Below are 18020 nucleotides of genomic sequence, written 5' to 3'. Positions count from 1 at the left end.
AAGTAATCTTCTTCAGTATGATATATCATTAAAATAAGTTACATTTGTCATGTACGTACATTTTTCAGGACAAAGACTATGAAAATTTATGAGAACTTTATTTCAAGAGTTGATGCAGATAAAACACCTAGATATTTTTTTTTCAGGTGTATTTAATCCTGCTGAGGAGTTAAGTTGAATGATTTGAACAATTATATTTAAGAGATTTTTAATTTTTTTTTTCTTTTTAGGATAATGACATAAAAAAAACCCTGTGAAATAGCATCCCACTTTTTTGTACTGCAGACTTGGAGAGAGTATTGTATTCCAACTTCTCGCAAACCACAGGAGCAGACCACATATCAGGCACAGAACAAAACAACAAAGGAGAAATCCCCCAAAGTCTGACCAGAGGCTGTTAGATTTAAGCTGAATAGAGCTAATATTAAGAGCCTTGGGGACAGATCCTTAGCTGGTATGAACAGCTCAGCTGACATAGGTGTCGTATATAGGATTGTTTACACCACTGAGGATCTGCCCCTCTGTGCTAATACTGGCTGTAAGAAGTTTGCTCTAAAGTAGACTTGATGTAGTTTTAAAATAGATAAAAGCTAGTCTTTTCAGGTGTTTAATACTCTTCCAAGCTCATGTCTGTTCCAACCTCGCCCTACGTGTATGTTGAATTTCATAAACAAGGCAGACAGACAATTCACAGATTCTGTGCTTGTCAACTTGCTCCCCTTTTTCAAATGAGCTGTTTGTGTGTGAAGAAGCTTCTTGGCTGTGTGAAAGTTCTGATAATGCAAATAAGCTGCACAGTCTTTCATGCCAATATTCCCTTCATTCTACTTTTGTCCACACTGGTCTTTGTACTGAGAGAGGTGAGCTATTAATACTGCCTTTTTATAGCTAAATTATCTGACTCCAGATTTGTTCATAGATTCTATTAAAAACCCCTATGGAGGATTGCTCCTACAAATAGGCATTTTAATTCATCCGGGCACACTAAGGTGTTACCTTCCTTTCATTAATAAAATGGAAAGTCATAAAGAAAACCAGATTATCCTGAATTTATGATCAAGTAATTTTGTTTCTCTTAGAGCTGGTAATAATTGTGGAACATTATTTCCTTGTTTCTTTTCCTTTCTCCTCATATATCTAGACAATCTTAATTTCTCATGTTTATTTATCTTTTTTTTTTTTTTTTTTCCTTTTTAATTTGACAGGAAAAGCTATCTAGGACCCCAGGAGGCAAACACTGAGAGTTAGGAATTGGTCCTTCCCATCTCCACTTTAATGAAATAATAAGTAATTGGTTCATATTTACCAGTGCTTTAGAAAGTCTAGATTATTCTTTATGTTCTATATTAAAAATTCTTAACATGGTAGTTTCTAGCTTTATTTTAATACATATTGTGTTGGGGTTTTTTCCCTGGCATTTTGTCATTCACACTCTAAAGTGATGAATTTTTCTTATGACTCCGAATATTCAACTTTTTACCTGCATTTGACTATATTTCCCCCTGAAATGAAGCTATCAGCTCAAGGTGAATGTTGTTAACAGACTGATTGAATGACATTTCAATACATTTGGGGCCCTCAATAGGGATAAATCACCACAATTTTGCTGACACCAATCTCTCTCTGACACTTTACATCAATGGTAAGCCTGTCTCTTTATTGACAGATGCCTTTTGGGGGGAAAACCCCCTGAATCCAATTCTTCAGAAGGCAGTTCATGCTATGGATCACTTTGCTGCTGCAGAGCACTCGTGAAGCACCTCTGCAGAGACCACTTCAGTTGAATGACTACTTCATGGACTTAAAATGAAGTGTGCAGAGCTAAATTACCTCTGTAGACACTTTGGCTAAACTTCCAGTAGTAGGCTATGCTTCTGAGATCTCTTAAGTAGCAACTACAGAAAACATCCAGTGAATTTTCTGACCATCTGAAGGGCTGTGATCCAGCTCAGTTCACTACAGTAACATGACACAAGGGTAATGCTGTTATTCACCAGCTAAATTTCAAAACACCAAAGATAAGAGCAAAATTCAAAGCTGCTTTGTTTCTTTTCTTCCTGAAGCTGTAATTTATTAAAATAAAACAAATGAGATTTCAAAATGAAATTTGAAAACCCCACACACGTTTAAAGTTAAATGAATTAATAACATTTTTATTATGGTCAATAAAACCTGGCAACAGAAGCAGGAGAGACTTATCTCCATTCCTGTTGCAGAAAGAAAATCTTCTAGAAACCATATTTAAAGAATTATTTTTCTTAACACTTTTGATAATTTTTTCCTTACTTGCCTACAAAATCATAATTTGCCCCCTAAAGCATTTTAAATGTTTCTTGAGTAGTTCATCTCAAATTACATAAAGATCTCACCATGTTGTGACAATTGGCTGGTATCTACTGAGGCAGCAACCACAGTGGAGTTCATGGAAAACCCCAAGCCAAATTTTGACTATCTATTTAGTAGAATGTTTTTCCCAAGTTCATAACAGTTACACTGTGTGCAGAGTGTGAACTAATGGCCATCTGCTCTAAATCAAGTGTCGTTCAATGCCTATTATGTATGGTTATCATACAAGTTTATATTCATGAGCTATTATTGAGATATAAATTAATTTTCTTTATTTAAAAAATGGTTTCCTTTAATTAGTGGTATTCATTATTTTTGATAATCTAGTAGCTGAAAAGTAGTTTATGAAGATGGCCTAATCTTTCTTCATGTCTCTTTTGGTATCAAGGACGTTTCATTTCTCTTTCTAAATGAATTTTTTCTTGCTTACACATTCTTAACCTGCTCAAGACAATTGAAAGCCAATAAGTGACAGATTCTCTTAATTTAGAGTTGCTAAAGTTGCTAAAGTTGCTGAACAGAAATATTTTCAATTTGATATTACTTTTATGATACTGGAAGCAATATCATGAAAACCCAGACAAAGCATTCCTGGAATATGGACTGAAGATTTGATTTCTGTTTTCCTTCTTTAATAAAAGAGTGTGAAAGGGTTAGGCAGAATACTCTAACAATGCCAAATCCTGCTGCAAAAGATAAATTAATCAGATTTTTGCATTTAATCTTTATTATCTCAAAAACAGGCTTAGAAAACCCTTAATTAAAGCTCCCATCTACCTCTCTACCTGTGAAAGACTGTAAACCTGACTCTCTTCTAAATGGAATGAATGAGGAAGGTCTGGCTTAGTAGGGCATTAGAGCAGGCCCAGTAGCATCTAAATGTAATTTATCCGCCATGCATCTTAAATGCTATCTGTAAAAGAGATTAAAAAAGAAGATCAGGCTATTTCCTCTATCTTACAACTGGAATAGTTGAAGCACAGGGGTGGCAAACTGAGTAGGACAGTATCCTCCATAGTAACACCTGATGTAGAATGAAATGCTTCAATCCATCCTAATGCCTTTTCTGACTGCTGGTGCATGAATGAAGGGGAATTTTATCCACTCTCTTGTTGGCATGAAATAATCCCACTGCAATTTTTTTGTTAGCAAGGTAAAATGGGGTAAAAAAAAGAAAGCACTTCTCCTAATATGGTACAAAACAGAAAGATGTATATAAAATACTTATTCTGCCTCTAGCATGTGTATTGCAAAAAGTGCAATGTCCTGCAAAATGGCTTCACCTGCACAGAGCATGGAATTTTTGTTCCATAGAACAACAAACTTCATGGCAGAGAGGCAAAAGTAATTTCCCTAATGACTGGTTGAAAATCTTGAGATCTGCAGAGCATCCACTTTTTATCTCTAGCAAAGCACAGATGATCTGTCTGCTTGTTTATGACACTGCAGTATACGATAAAGACTATTGCATCATGCAGTGTTGGAACAAAAAGCGCATGTCAAAACTGAAGTAGGAACCTTTGAAAGCTTTGGATTTGCAGGTACGATTATGTGTAGCTGCTAAAATCTTGCATTTCAAAATACATTACACCACAGTCTGATTACCACAACTACCTCACCCTCATGCCTCCTGTTAGGGTTTCCCTGCTCTTTTCTCCCTTTTCTATTTGCTATTTCCTTTGGCATGGGTGAAGAGCTGGTGTGAATGCTGAGGACTTTGTGATGCCAGATGAGACTGCAAAGAAGACAGCTGTCTGGTGTGGGGAAAATAATTTGTATGCTGTGTTCTGGTATGTGAAATGGCAGTGCTTTTTGAAAGGAGCAGAAAGATAGGCCTTGTCCCCGTTCTGCCAGTGCTGTTCAGTAAAAAGGATCCAGTACATATTAACACAAAGAGCTCTGCAGTATACTGGTGGAGCCTGTTCCAGTTCCTATTGATGTTAGTGTAAAAGCTGCTTTTAATTTGAGGTAGGAGTAGAGTGGTAACGAGTAGGTCTATGTGTGCATTTAGAAAGTGTGCAGTTAGTACCAGCTCTACAGGAACATTTATGTTTGTCTACAATATTCTCCAATATATCTTTGTAATCATGAGGAGGCTAGTACTTCAAAAGATTCTTTTTTTCTTTGTTGGTAGAAGGTTCATCAACAGTGTTAAATTTTCTCCCTGAGTTTTTTATATTCTCTCTCTTTTTATACCTGGATACAAATCCAACCCAGTCGTTGCTGTTAATTCTAGTGGGGGACAAGACAATAAATAGCTGTGTAAACTCCCACTATATAATCATATTTCTGTGAATCATAAGCTAATTACTTCAGTGTTTAATATCTGTCCTCATAGAAAGTATTGCTCTTTTATTCCCAGAAAATAATATTATCAGGGTTATCAACAGTGTGGCCATTCTTCTGGTTTAAATATCAATAGCTTTAAATGTATGTCATATTCTGTATGTATGGAGTCACAGATACATACACACACAGTTTGTGTGAGTGGTAAATATAAATCAGTAGGGAGTACTCTTGGTGATAAAATAGGTTCATATGGCCAGCCAGTGTTAATGTAGATACTTCTAGTGTATTTCACATGAGAAGTTCATCTAGCATTGTTGCTGTTTATCTTTGGCCCCATCCACCAGAAAGCTCAAAACTGATGGGCTGTTTTTTGAAGGAATATGAATAGTTCTTATGTTGCAGCTGGTATTTTCCCCATTGATAATACTGGACCCTATATCCATCTCTCTCTGTGTGTAGTGGCTGAGAGTATAGCTGACTGCCTAAAAATTTTACTGTATTATCAGTATTTAACCTCATTTATCTGTACAGTACTACAGAATACCATGTGTATGAAAGGAGATGAGTAGCACGGAATTAATCCTCTCTACTGCCTACACACATACACATAATTCATCCATCCTGTTTGGTACTTCTTTAAAATATTTTAAAATATTTAAATAAACACTTAGATAATTGTGGTACTTTTAGGCTATGCCTTTAAAAAAATTCACAGACCTTGAACAGAAAGTAGTAAAATGTAAATAAATCACTATTGAGTGTAAAAAGGAAAATAATGATAATTCTAAACAATCCCATTGGAGAGATATCTGCCATAAGATTTGATTCCCAAAACAACCTTTCTCTCTTCTCACTTCCTCAGGCTGGGAGATACTAACTTTATGCTTCTGCTGGCTTCTGCTTGATCTTGGCTGCATTGTTTTGGCTAGGTCTAACATCCCTTTACTTCTTTCTCTTGTCCCTTTTGTACAGGGGAGTAAGGAGGAGGCAGGGAAGGGAGAAGCTATTATCTTCCCCTGGTCTTTGGCCAGGGGGGTTCTTGTGCTGTTTATTAATTGTAAATATTGTAAATACTGTGTATTTTGTACGTATTCATTGCATTTCATTGTAAAATGTAGTTTTGTAGCTTGGACAGGAGCACTTTGTGCTGGGTTAGCAACTGTCTGGAGGGCCGAGCCCAGAGAGTGGTGGTGAATGGTGCCACATCCAGCTGGCAGCCTGTCACTAGTGGTGTCCCCCAGGGATCAGTGCTGGGCCCCATCCTGTTCAATATCTTTATTGATGTTCTGGATGAGGGGATTGAGTCAGTCATCAGTAAGTTTGCAGATGACACCAAGCTGGGAGCAGGTGTTGATCTGTTAGAAGGTAGAAGGGCTCTGCAGAGGGACCTTGCCAGGCTGGACAGATGGGCAGAGTCCAACAGGATGGCATTCAACAAGTCCAAGTGCCAGGTGCTGCACTTCGGCCACAACAACCCCATGCAGTGCTACAGGCTGGGGTCAGAGTGGCTGGAGAGCAGCCAGGCAGAAAGGGACCTGGGGGTGCTGGTTGACAGCAGCTGAACATGAGCCAGCAGTGTGCCCAGGTGGCCAAGAGAGCCAATGGCATCCTGGCCTGCATCAGGCATAGTGTGGCCAGCAGGAGCAGAGAAGTCATTGTACCCCTGAACTGTACACTTGTCATTGTACCCCTGAACATTGTACACTTGAACGTGTCCAGAGAAGGGCAACGAGGCTGGTGAGAGGCCTTGAGCACAAGCCCTATGAGGAGAGGCTGAGGGAGCTGGGACTGTTTAGCCTGGAGAAGAGGAGGCTCAGGGGAGACCTCATTGCTGTCTACAACTACCTGAAGGGAGGTTGTAGCCAGGAGGGGTTTGGTCTCTTCTCCCAGGCAGCCAGCACCAGAACAAGAGGACACAGTCTCAAGCTGCACCAGGGGAGGTTTAGGCTTGAGGTGAGGAGAAAGTTCTTCACAGAGAGAGTTGTTAGACATTGGAATGTGCTGCCCAGTGAGGTGGTGGAGTCACCATCCCTGGAGGTGTTCAAGGGGGGATTGGACGTGGCACTTGGTGCCATGGTTTAGTAGTCATGAGGTCTTGGGTGACAGGTTGGACTGTGATGATCCTTGAGGTCTTTTCCAACCTTATTGATTCTGTGATTCTGTGATTTGCTTGTAAATACAGCTTTCATTTACTTCCAGCTGAGCTGGTGTGGCAAAGTTAATGTTGGGGGGGAATTTTCAACCCACTGCAATAGTTCATTATTTAATCTTTATATAAATTTCATCTTCTATAAGATTTTAAAAATCATTAGAATTCGTCAGCATGTCTTAATACTTGTGCTTGACTAATGTTTTACATTTATAGGAGTTTTAAAAGGCAGGTGCAATGTGACATATTACAAGGAGCAAATTAAACTCTTGTAAAGCACAGCTGGAATGCTAAAAACATGTATTTGTAATTTAAATATGTGACACCATCACACTGTAAAATCAGTTCATAATTAGAAAACATCTGTTTTTTTCCAATATGATGTTTAATAGTATATTTAAATAATTTAGAATGCAATAAGGGAGGGAGGTAAAGTCAAGCTATAGTAAGCAATTCAGGACATTTATTTTCTTTTGTTTAAACGTCCCCTTCCAGATCCTTAAGTAACCCATCATTTTGAAGCTAATTTTCAGTTCACATTATAATCACCATCGATTAAACACATATGCCAAACATATGTGCTGTTCTGACCCTATTGTCAGTCAAGAAACAGGTTTCCTAGGTGCTGTTTAAGAAAGATTTACACACTGTCATGTCGCTGTTTTGATTATTATTATTATTATTGTTATCAGAGAACCATAATTGAAATAAAAGTTGATTATTTTAACAGTGATATTTACATGAATATATATGTGTGTGTATATATATATAGTAAGCACAATGATGCCTTAAGAGTTTATGATATCTGGAAACATACTTAACCTAGATTAAATACTGACTTCAAATGTGTTGGGATCAGTTCATGTTTAACTAATAAAGTTTGAACAAACCCACAACTTCTCAAATGAAGTTACATGGTAGATTAGCCACACATCTGTCATCAGTGTTCACATAGAAGGATATTTATATTGGTGTGATGAAAATCCTAATGGATGTTTTTATCCTGCCTGAAAGTGTGTAAGCAGAGCATTCCCCTAGTTTATTGGCAGTAAGCTATATAACCTTTCTCTACATTGCCTAAGCATCTACTTGAGATAAATAGAGGCCATACATTCCTGAACAGGTTTTGTGTTCTTTTTTCATGGGCATACATGTATAACTGCTCGAATGTCTTCACACATACTTGCTAACACCGAAAAAAGGACATGAGGCACAGTAGTACTGCTGAAAGATTTTTCAGCTCAGTACCTGAGTGGCAATTAGTAAATACCATGAGTCCATCTACCACCTCTTCTCTGGGATGTGAATGTTCTGTAGGAAAAAACGTATGCAGTTTATGTGCTTTCCATTTTAAATGAAGCTGATTTTTTGCCCTGGAAATGAGGAAAAAATTGAAAAGTAACTTTTTGAGGCCTACAGTGCATAAAGTTAATGTGCAGCAGTTTACATGCCTCTATGTCTCAATCGTCTTTTATCAACCTTTGCTGCTGCAGCCCACCGCAAGCTTTTCATCAGTTTATGCATTGTGCACCAGGGCAAATAATGTCAGAATATCTAGCTAAAGAAGGGGTACTTAATCAGCAATCAAGATTCAATTTGTTTTAATTTTAGCAGGTGTTTGTGAGGTACATTGATGGGAGAGATAATATGTACTGCTTTCATTAGCTCTCTTGTTTTTGTGCTTGAACATTTAAGAGCCAGATGTTCGGAGGTGAGCTGATCAGAATATTAAGTCTCCAGAGGTTGGTTTCCATAGTGTTTTACATTCTTTTCTTTATCTCCCTCAGTTCACCCTGAGCTATGACGTGCAAATTCTTGCAATGACAGACTACATCTCTGCTTCCTATTCAACTAATGCTTTAAATTAGTCTAATTCTCTTTAAACAACCCAACAAAACAACACAAAACCAACAAAAAAATAATCCTACAGAAAACAACTTTATACTAATAATCTGCAATTAATTCTTGGTCCTTGGTTCAGGCTCATTTTTCACTTACACTAGTTTAGCCATAAAGCTCTGACAGAAATTATTTGTTTAATAATTGGTATTTTCCCAGGAAGTTTTTTCTTAGTAAAATCATGGAACTACTATCACTTAATAGCTACTGATTCCATCATCTTTTGAAGGTACATATATAATCTAGATCATTGTTTCATAGAATCACAGAATCAGTCAGGGTTGGAAGGGACCACAAGGATCATCCAGTTCCAACCCCCATGCCATGGGCAGGGACACCTCACACTAGATCAGCCTGGCCTTAAACACCTCCAGGTACAGGGCCTCAACCACCTCCCTGGACAGCCCATTCCAGGCTCTCACTACTCTCACGGGGAAGAACTTCTTCCTCACGTCCAGTCTGAATCTCCCCACTTCCAGCTTTATTCCATTCCCCCTAGTCCTATCACTACCTGATAGCCTAAAAAGTCCCTCCCCAGCTTTCTTGTAGACCCCCTTCAGATACTGGAAGGCCACAATAAGGTCACCTCAGAGCCTTCTCTTCTCCAGACTGAACAGCCCCAACTCTTTCAGTCTGCTCCAGCCCTCTGATCATCCTTGTGGCCCTTCTCTGGACACGTTCCATCATGTCCATATCCTTCTTGTAATAGGGACTCCAGAACTAGATGCAGTACTCCAGGTGGGGTCTCACCAGAGCTGAGTAGAGGGGAAGAATCACCTCCCTTGACCTGCAGGCCACACTTCTCTTGATGCAGCCCAGGATCTGGTTGGCTTTCTGGGCTGCAAGTGCACACTGACAGCTCATGTTGAGCTTCTCATCCACCAGCACCCCCAAGTTCCTCTCCTCAGGGCTGCTTTCTAGCCAGTCACTGCCCAGCCTGTGTTTGTGCTTGGGATTGCCTCGACCCAGATGCAGGACCCTGCACTTGGTCTTGTTGAACCTGATGAGGTTGGCTTGTGCCCACCTCTCCAGCCTGTCAAGGTCCCTCTGGATGGCATCCCTTCCCTCCAGCATGTCTGCTGCCCACACAGTGTCGAAGGCTTTGCTCAGGTCCAGGTAAATGACATCAGTTGCTCTCCCCTCATCTCTTCATGTTGTGACCTTGTCATAGAAAGCCACCAGGTTTGTCAGGCAGTATTTGCCCTTGGTAAACCCATGCTGACTGTACCAAATCACCTCTTCACTATTCTTCTATCTCAGTAGTGCCTCCAGGAGAATCTGCTCCATGATCTTACCAGGCACAGAGGTGAGACTGACTGGCCTGTGGTTCCCTGGTTCTTCCTTCTTCCCCTTTTTGAAAATGGGAGTAATGTTTCCCCTTTTCCAGTCAGTGGGGACTTGCCCAGACTGCCAGGAGTTTTGGAATATAATAGAGAGGGGTTTAGCAACCTCCTCTGCCAGTTCTCTCAGTACCCATGGGTGTATCCCGTTGGGTCCCATGGACTTGAACACTTTCAGGTTCTTCAGATGATCACGAACCTGCTCTTCACTTATGATGGGCAGTTCTTCCTTCTGGTTCTTGCCATTAGCTTCCATGACTATTCCAGGAGTGTGGCTGGAGGCCCTTGCAGTGAAGACTGAGGTAAAGAAGTCATTAAGAACCTGAGCCTTTTCCAGGTCACTTGTGACCATTTCACCTGTTTCCTTTCCGAGGGGGCCCACACCTTCCCTAGTCTTCTTTTTAACCATTAGTATACCTGTAGAAATTCTTAGTGTTCCCTTTAACCTCCCTGGCTAGATTCAATTCAAACTGTGCTTTGGCTTTCCTAACCAGGTCTCTTGCTGCTCGGGCAGCTTCCTTATATCCCCCCATTCTAGCTGTCCTTTCCTCCACTCCTTGTAAAGTTTCCTTTTAAATGATAGTGTGTCCAGCAGCTCCTTGCTCATCCAGACAGGCCTCCTAGCATTCTTCCCTGCTTTTCTCTTTGTTGGTATACATTGCTCCTGGACACAGAGGAGGTGGTCCTTGAATACTGTCCTAGGCCCCTCTTCCTTCTAGGACTTTGTCCCACGACGCTTTGGCTAGCAGATCCCTGAAGTGATCAAAGTCTGCATGCCTAAAGTCTAGGGTTGTAAGCTTAGAATACATCCTCCTGGTTGCCCTGAGGATCTTGAATTCAACTGCTTCATGGTCACTGCAGCCAAGGATGTCTCTGAGCCTCACGTTGCTTACCAGCCCTTCCCTGTTGGTGAGAACAAGGTCCAGCATAGCACCTTTTCTTGTTGGTTCCTCTACCATTTGGAGGAGGAAGTTGTCATCTATGCAATCCAGGAACATCCTGGATTGCTGGTGCCTTGCTGTGTTGTCCCTCCAGCAGATGTCAGGGTGGCTGAAATCACCCATGAGGACCAGGTCTTGTGACATGAAGCCGCTTCTGTTTGCCTGTGGAGGGCCTCATCTGCTTGGTTCTGTTGGCCATGTGGCCTGTAGCAGACCCCTACAGTAACATCTCCTTCCCCTGTCTTGCCTTTAATCTTAACCCACACACTCTCAACCAGCTCTTCATCCTTCCCCAGGTGGAGCTCCACTGATTCCAGCTGCTCACTGACAGAGAGGGCAACACCTCCTCTCCTTCCCTGCCTATCCTTCCTAAAGAGCTTGTACCCATCTATCCCTACATTCCAGTCATGGGCATCATCCCACCAAGTTTCAGTAATGTGCTGGTTTGAGGCCAGACAGATCCTCTCTTGCCCCGAGAGGGACAAAAGAATGACACTCACACAAACGGATTGGAGAGTGATGGAAAGTTTAAATGGAAAAGCACTTGGTGAAACTACAGAAGACTACAAAACATAGTGGCAAAGAACATCCCAAAGTGTAGAGAGCCCCTCACATAATACCCAAAGGCTTCCCAATCCTTCCCTTCTCCCCATCTGAGGGTAAACCCAAACCCCCAGGGCTCTTTCTTCCCGCCTCCCACTGCTAGGCAAGTCTCAGGCTGGCCAGGTCTGAGACTGCCCCCCCCCCCCCCTACTCTCTCCCGCTGGCATTAGGCCTAGACAGGTCTAAGACGCCTTGAGATACTCCCCCACCCTTACCTGATAAGAGAGCATCTCCCACAGGGGCAGAGAGGGAAGAGGAAGAGAATGACTTTGCAGATGGATTTATAGGGGGCAGGATTTATGGGTTGAAATACGCCGTTTCCTGTGTCCATCTTTTTGGGTGGACACTCAGGACACCGGAGGTGTAGCTTATGTGGCAGCAACAGGAGGCACCCAGCCTAAACTGCCACACCACTATGTCATGGCATCCCAGCAGCACAGTGGCCCTTAATTCATCCTGTTTGTTGCCCAAGCTGCATGCATTTGCATAGAGGCACTTCAGCTTGTTTGGGGAAGAAAAGCAGCATCTGTAATTTCAGATTGCTGAACAGGAGAGGGGATTGCAAGATGGACACGGAGAGGAGCTGCAGTCCCAAGGTGCTTTTTAGATGAAAACATACAGGTTGTATTTAATGTTTTTAATGACATAGAGTCTCTGAAAGAATGCACTGGAGTAGACAAAAAGATTTCAAAAGAAAGCAACTTAACCTTCTGGCTAACATTTTTTTAGTCTGAGAGGTAATATCCAGCAGCCCTGGCTCAGTAGCTGCCTCAGCAACCCAATTCTCCTCTGTAATAAACTTGCCCAATCTTGTGATTACAATTTCTTTTAGTAGTGAAAGATAAACTCAGAAATGAAGAGTTAAATAGAACGGCCACTGACAAATGCTATAACGTTTTCCATCACTATTAATTGTTCTCTGTTTACTTTGATGCTCAAAGATTGCCCTGTTTTACAAGCATATTTTCTTAATTGTGTCACCTTGTACTGTAAGTATGTCAGAGGGGAAACATTTGCAAGTGATTAGATATGGACCTCTATGTCACCAAATATATGAGGTACATACCCTTATAGGATATAATTGTGATCTTTTAATATGTGGCCACTGACCCAGACTTGTTATTATCTATTATAGTTTATAATAATGTATCTCTTTATGATTAAATGATGATGCCTGGCAGAACACTATGATTAGCATTTCAGTTATTTATAGATTATGTCAGAGCAGTAATAAACATAAAATGCTGTTAATGTGTGGCTAATGAAATCTGGACATGAACAAGTTTATGAATTGATATAATTCATTTGAGTGTTCTAACTGAGCTGCTGGTTCTTGTCATAATTCAAAAGCTTAGCAGGGTTCACCGATTAGGTGGTAGACTAATTTGCTACAAAAAGTCAATGGGTTTTCATCGTCTTGGGCTATCATACACAGCATGGCTGATTGCATAAGGACTATACAAAGTAATTCTTATAAATATATTTATTAAGCTTAATATGTTTTGTGAGGTTAGGATGGAATCAGCTAGTGCACAACATATGTGGAACAAAATCACAGTGTGTTAGATACTAAAAAGATATGTTCAGTGAATTCATTCAGGACCGGATCGATGAGGGAGTTATTTGAATTTTAAAAAGTGAGCAATGCAATATCAAATATAAATGAGAGCTGTGAAGAATGATACAGATGATTGACTGAATGTGCTTGACGTTTATTTTACTTTAGCATCATAATTTCATTTCATACTACAAATACAATTTTAAACTTGGGTTACTTAGCTCTGAAATAGCTGAGTATATTTGCAGAGATACTTTCAGTCCTACTTTCATGTGGCTTGGAAAACCAGAATCATGTCTCACCCCAGAATATGTGTTCCTACTTCCTTCAACAGTCTATCAACTGTTACCTGTCCTTTTATAGGACTGTTTTAGACACCAAATTATACTGAGTCCTGAGCATCAATAAAGATGTTCTGACCCTATATATGATATATAGTTGTAACTTCCTCTCTGGGATCTTTATTTTTTGTTGGAGCCCGACAGTTTGTAGGTTTCTTCCTCCCTTCTGACAGCATCATTTGCTGTCTTCCATCCTTTACCCTCTTGCATCAAATCTACCATTGGTTTAATTAAGGTTGAATTAATGAGCAGAATCCTTTGTGTCACTCAGAAATGCCATTCTTTGGGAGTACTAGATTAATTTACATTCTCTGTAAGATTCTCTTTGGTTTCAGTATCTTTATTTCCTCCAAAATGTTCTCTTTTAGAAACTTTCATTTGAATATCTATGCATAAACTGACTAGGCTTCTTTATTAAGAGAGAAAATGTTATGATCTTATATAGAACCTCAAATTCATTAACTATGTACAAGGAAAAGTATTAAGAGATTGTAAAATATAAAAAATCATAGAATCAAGAAGGTTGGAAGAGACCTCAAGGATCATCTAGTCCAACCTGTCACCCTACACCTCATGACTATTAAACCATGGCACCAAGTGCCACGTCCAATCCCCCCTTGAACACCTCCAGGGATGGTGACTCCACCACCTCCCTGGGCAGCACATTCCAATGTCTAACAACTCTCTCTGTGAAGAACTTTCTCCTCACCTCCAGCCTAAACCTCCCCTGGCGCAGCTTGAGACTGTGTCCTCTTGCTCTGGTGCTGGCTGCCTGGGAGAAGAGACCAAACCCCTCTTGGCTACAACCTCCCTTCAGGTAGTTGTAGACAGCAATGAGGTCTCCCCTGAGCCTCCTCTTCTCCAGGCTAAACAGTCCCAGCTCCCTCAGCCTCTCCTCATAGGGCTTGTGCTCAAGGCCTCTCACCAGCCTCGTTGCCCTTCTCTGGACATGCTCCAGCAATTCAATATCTTTCCTAAACTGAGGGGCCCAGAACTGGACACAGTACTCAAGGTGCAGCCTAAACAGTGCTGAGCACAGGGGTACAATGACCTCCCTGCTCCTGCTGGCCACTGCAGGCCAGGATGCCATTGGCTCTCTTGGCCACCTGGGCACACTGCTGGCTCATGTTCAGCTGCTGTCAACCAGTACCCCCAGGTCCCTTTCTGCCTGGCTGCTCTCCAGCCACTCTGACCCCAGCCTGTAGCTCTGCATGGGGTTGTTGTGGCCAAAGTGCAGCACCCGGCACTTGGATTTGTTGAATGCCATCCTGTTGGACTCTGCCCATCTGTCCAGCCTGTCAAGGTCCCTCTGCAGAGCCCTTCTACCTTCTAACAGATCAACACCTGCTCCCAGCTTGGTGTCATCTGCAAATTTACTGATGATGGACTCAATCCCCTCATCCAGATCATCAATAAAGATATTGAACAGGATGGGGCCCAGCACTGATCCCTGGGGGACACCACTAGTGACAGGCTGCCAGCTGGATGTGGCACCATTCACCACCACTCTCTGGGCTCGGCCTTCCAGCCAGTTCCTAACCCAGTGCAGAGTGCTCCTGTCCAAGCCACAGGCTGACAGCTTGGCCAGGAGTTTGCTGTGGGGGACAGTGTCAAAGGCCTTGCTGAAGTCCAGGTAGACTACATCCACAGCCTTTCCTACGTCCACCAGGCTGGTCACCTGAGCATAGAAGGAGATCAGGTTGGTGAGGCAGGACCTGCCCTTCCTAAATCCATGTTGGCTGGGCCTGATTCCTTGGCCATCCTTCAGGTGCGCAGTGATTGCACCCAAGACAGTCTGCTCCATGATTTTCCCTGGCACTGAGGTCAGGCTGACAGGCCTGTAGTTCCCAGGTTCTTCTGTCCGTCCCTTCTTGTGGATGGGTGTCACATTGGCCAGTCTCCAGTCTTCTGGGACCTCTCTGGTGAGCCAGGACTGGTGGAAAATGATGGAGAGAAACAAAGTTAAGCAATCAAAAATTACTTGTTGTTCTTACTTACCCAGGACAGTTTTGTTAATAATAACAGCATTAATAATACATTTTAAATGTTTTTCTTCTTCCATTTTACAAAGCTTTCCGGTTGTTACTGGGAGAGAGGGAAGTGCTGCTTAAGAATGTGACTATGCAGTTGTAGAGTAATTTCTTATTAAAATAGGAGTCCAAACAGAACCTTTCTGTATTTTGCTTTCACATCGGTATCTTGATCCAACATGTAATCCATATGAATACCTGCACTTTAATCTTTGCTATCATGTTTCCCTTTGTTGCTTCCCAGTACCGTTCACATTACATGCATTCTTTCCTTGTATTACATAAATCTTTGACTTCTCTCAAAAAAAAAAAAAAAAACAAAAACCAAACCCCGAACAACAACAACAAAACCAAAACCAAAACATCACTGTCTCCCCCTAATTCTTCTCCTCTTCCCAAGTGGTTGCTTTATAGTTCCTGGAAGATTTAAAAAAGTGAATCTATTTTTCTGAAGATGGTTTAAGATAAAAGATTAAAGATGCAGTTTTGAAGCCCCCATATATGTTATCTCCTCTAGTATGTAAAGTGTGAACTAAGCACTACTGGCCCAGAGCTTGCTCTGCTTGTGTGCTTTATGTTCTGAGCAGGTCATTGGATGTTTGATGACAATGTTTGGGGATGCCACCTTGGTGATGTGGAAGGTGACTTGTCTTCTGCTGAGTTAGGAGGATTCCACAATATGATGAAACCAGTGTTCTGTTGTAGGTGGCAGCTCTTAGGTTATTTGTAGTATTGAGACTGTGAGGTCTTTATATCTTTGAGTACCTATTTTGGACCTGGGGCTGTAACATTGTGTATGTGTTTCTGTGTTTACCTGTATCATAGGGACATAATATTTGACTGTATTTTCTTAGTGGCTTCCTGCAACTGTCCTAAAACTTAAGTGAAAAAGGAAAAAATGTTTTGTAGAGGTAGTGAGCTGAAAACCATTGGGAAAGAATTTTAGGTTCTAAAGGGCCTTCACCTTTGCAAAACATCCTCCATGCAGTATCTAAAATCACAACCTCTATCACATCCATTTGTCAGCTGCAATATCGTATTTTGTGTGTTTTTCTTCTTCCTCTGTTTCTTTTAAATTTCTTCTTAGTTAATTAAAAATGCAGTTGATGTTTTTTTTCCTGTGCCACAAATGACAACACTGTTTCATTTAGAAAGAGGTATGTGGTTCAACTTCTGCTCTTGATACTTTCAAGGGGCCAATGATTGAATAAACCTATGTGGAATATGCTCTGTTATTGCCCTCTCTGGGCATTGTTGCATAAGCCCTTAAAGTTGCTGGTGCTAAATCCCCAAGGCAGCATTTTGATACATGCCAGATGTTCACTCGTGGGAGAGGTAAATGTTTAATAATTTTTTCTATTGTTACTGTTTTTACAATGTGTTATAGTGCCATGTCTTGCTAAGGTGAAAGCTCTGCTTTGCTGAAGGAACAGGCATATTTCCATCATCTTCATTTTGCTTAACAGCACGGGAGATTTCAACCTGAAGCACACGTAGGCCAGCTCACTGAGTTGACTAAGGGGTTTAATGATGCAACCTGAAATCCTGTTTCAGGGAAGAAAGCTGCTAAAACCTTCAGTCAGTTTTAAAAGTCTCAAACTTCATTTGGCTCTGCTTACAATCTATTTGCACAGATTCCAGTGCAAAGCAACAATAAATATAATTTAAAAAAAATCCTTAACCTGTGTGGCAGTTTAGGCTGGGTGCCCCCTGCCACTGCTGCATGAGATACACCTCTGGTGTCCTGGGTGCCCACCCAATAGGGCTGGACACAGGAAACGGCGTATTTCTACCCATAAATCCTGCGCCCTATAAAGCCATCTGCAGAATCATATTCTTCCTCTTTCTTCCCTCCCTGCTCCCATGGGAGATGTCCTCTTTTATCGGGTAACAGTGGGGGAGTATCCAAGGCCTCTTGGGCCTGTCTAGGCCTAATGCCAGGAGGAGAATGGAGAGGGGGCAGTCTCAGACCTGGCCAGCCTGAGACTTGCCTAGCAGTGGGAGGGGGAAGAAGGAGCCCTGAGGGTTTGGGTAGGCCCTCAGGTGGGAGGAGGGAAGGATTGGGAAGCCTCTGGGTACTATGTAAGGGACTCTGTATGCTTTAGGATGCTCTTTGCCACTATGCTTTGTAGTTTTCTGTAGTTTCACCAATCGCTTTTCCATTTAAACTTTCCATCACTCTCCAATCTGTTTGTGCGAGTGTCATTCTTTTGTCCCTTTCGGGGCAAGAGATGTTCTGGCTGGCCTCAAACCAGCTCAACCTGCTATGTTCTCTATCCAAGATGAGTAGCATTAATCCCATTTGCCTGTGGTGTTTACACCTTCTATCTCCAGTGTAATAGAGCAGTATTAATCTTTTAAAATTAGACAAGCACCCTAATTTTTATCAATAATATTATATACTTGAGCAAAATTGATCCCTGTCAAAACACAGATAATGTCAATAAAAAGGCTGGGTTTTCGTGCTAGTGAGAGCTAATGAGAAATGTGATGCATTTTCCCCCCAAAATGGAAGTTGTCTGTA

Source organism: Indicator indicator, chromosome 9 (assembly GCF_027791375.1).
Source record: "Indicator indicator isolate 239-I01 chromosome 9, UM_Iind_1.1, whole genome shotgun sequence".
Taxonomy (NCBI): domain Eukaryota; kingdom Metazoa; phylum Chordata; class Aves; order Piciformes; family Indicatoridae; genus Indicator; species Indicator indicator.
This window is presented reverse-complemented; position numbering follows the sequence as displayed.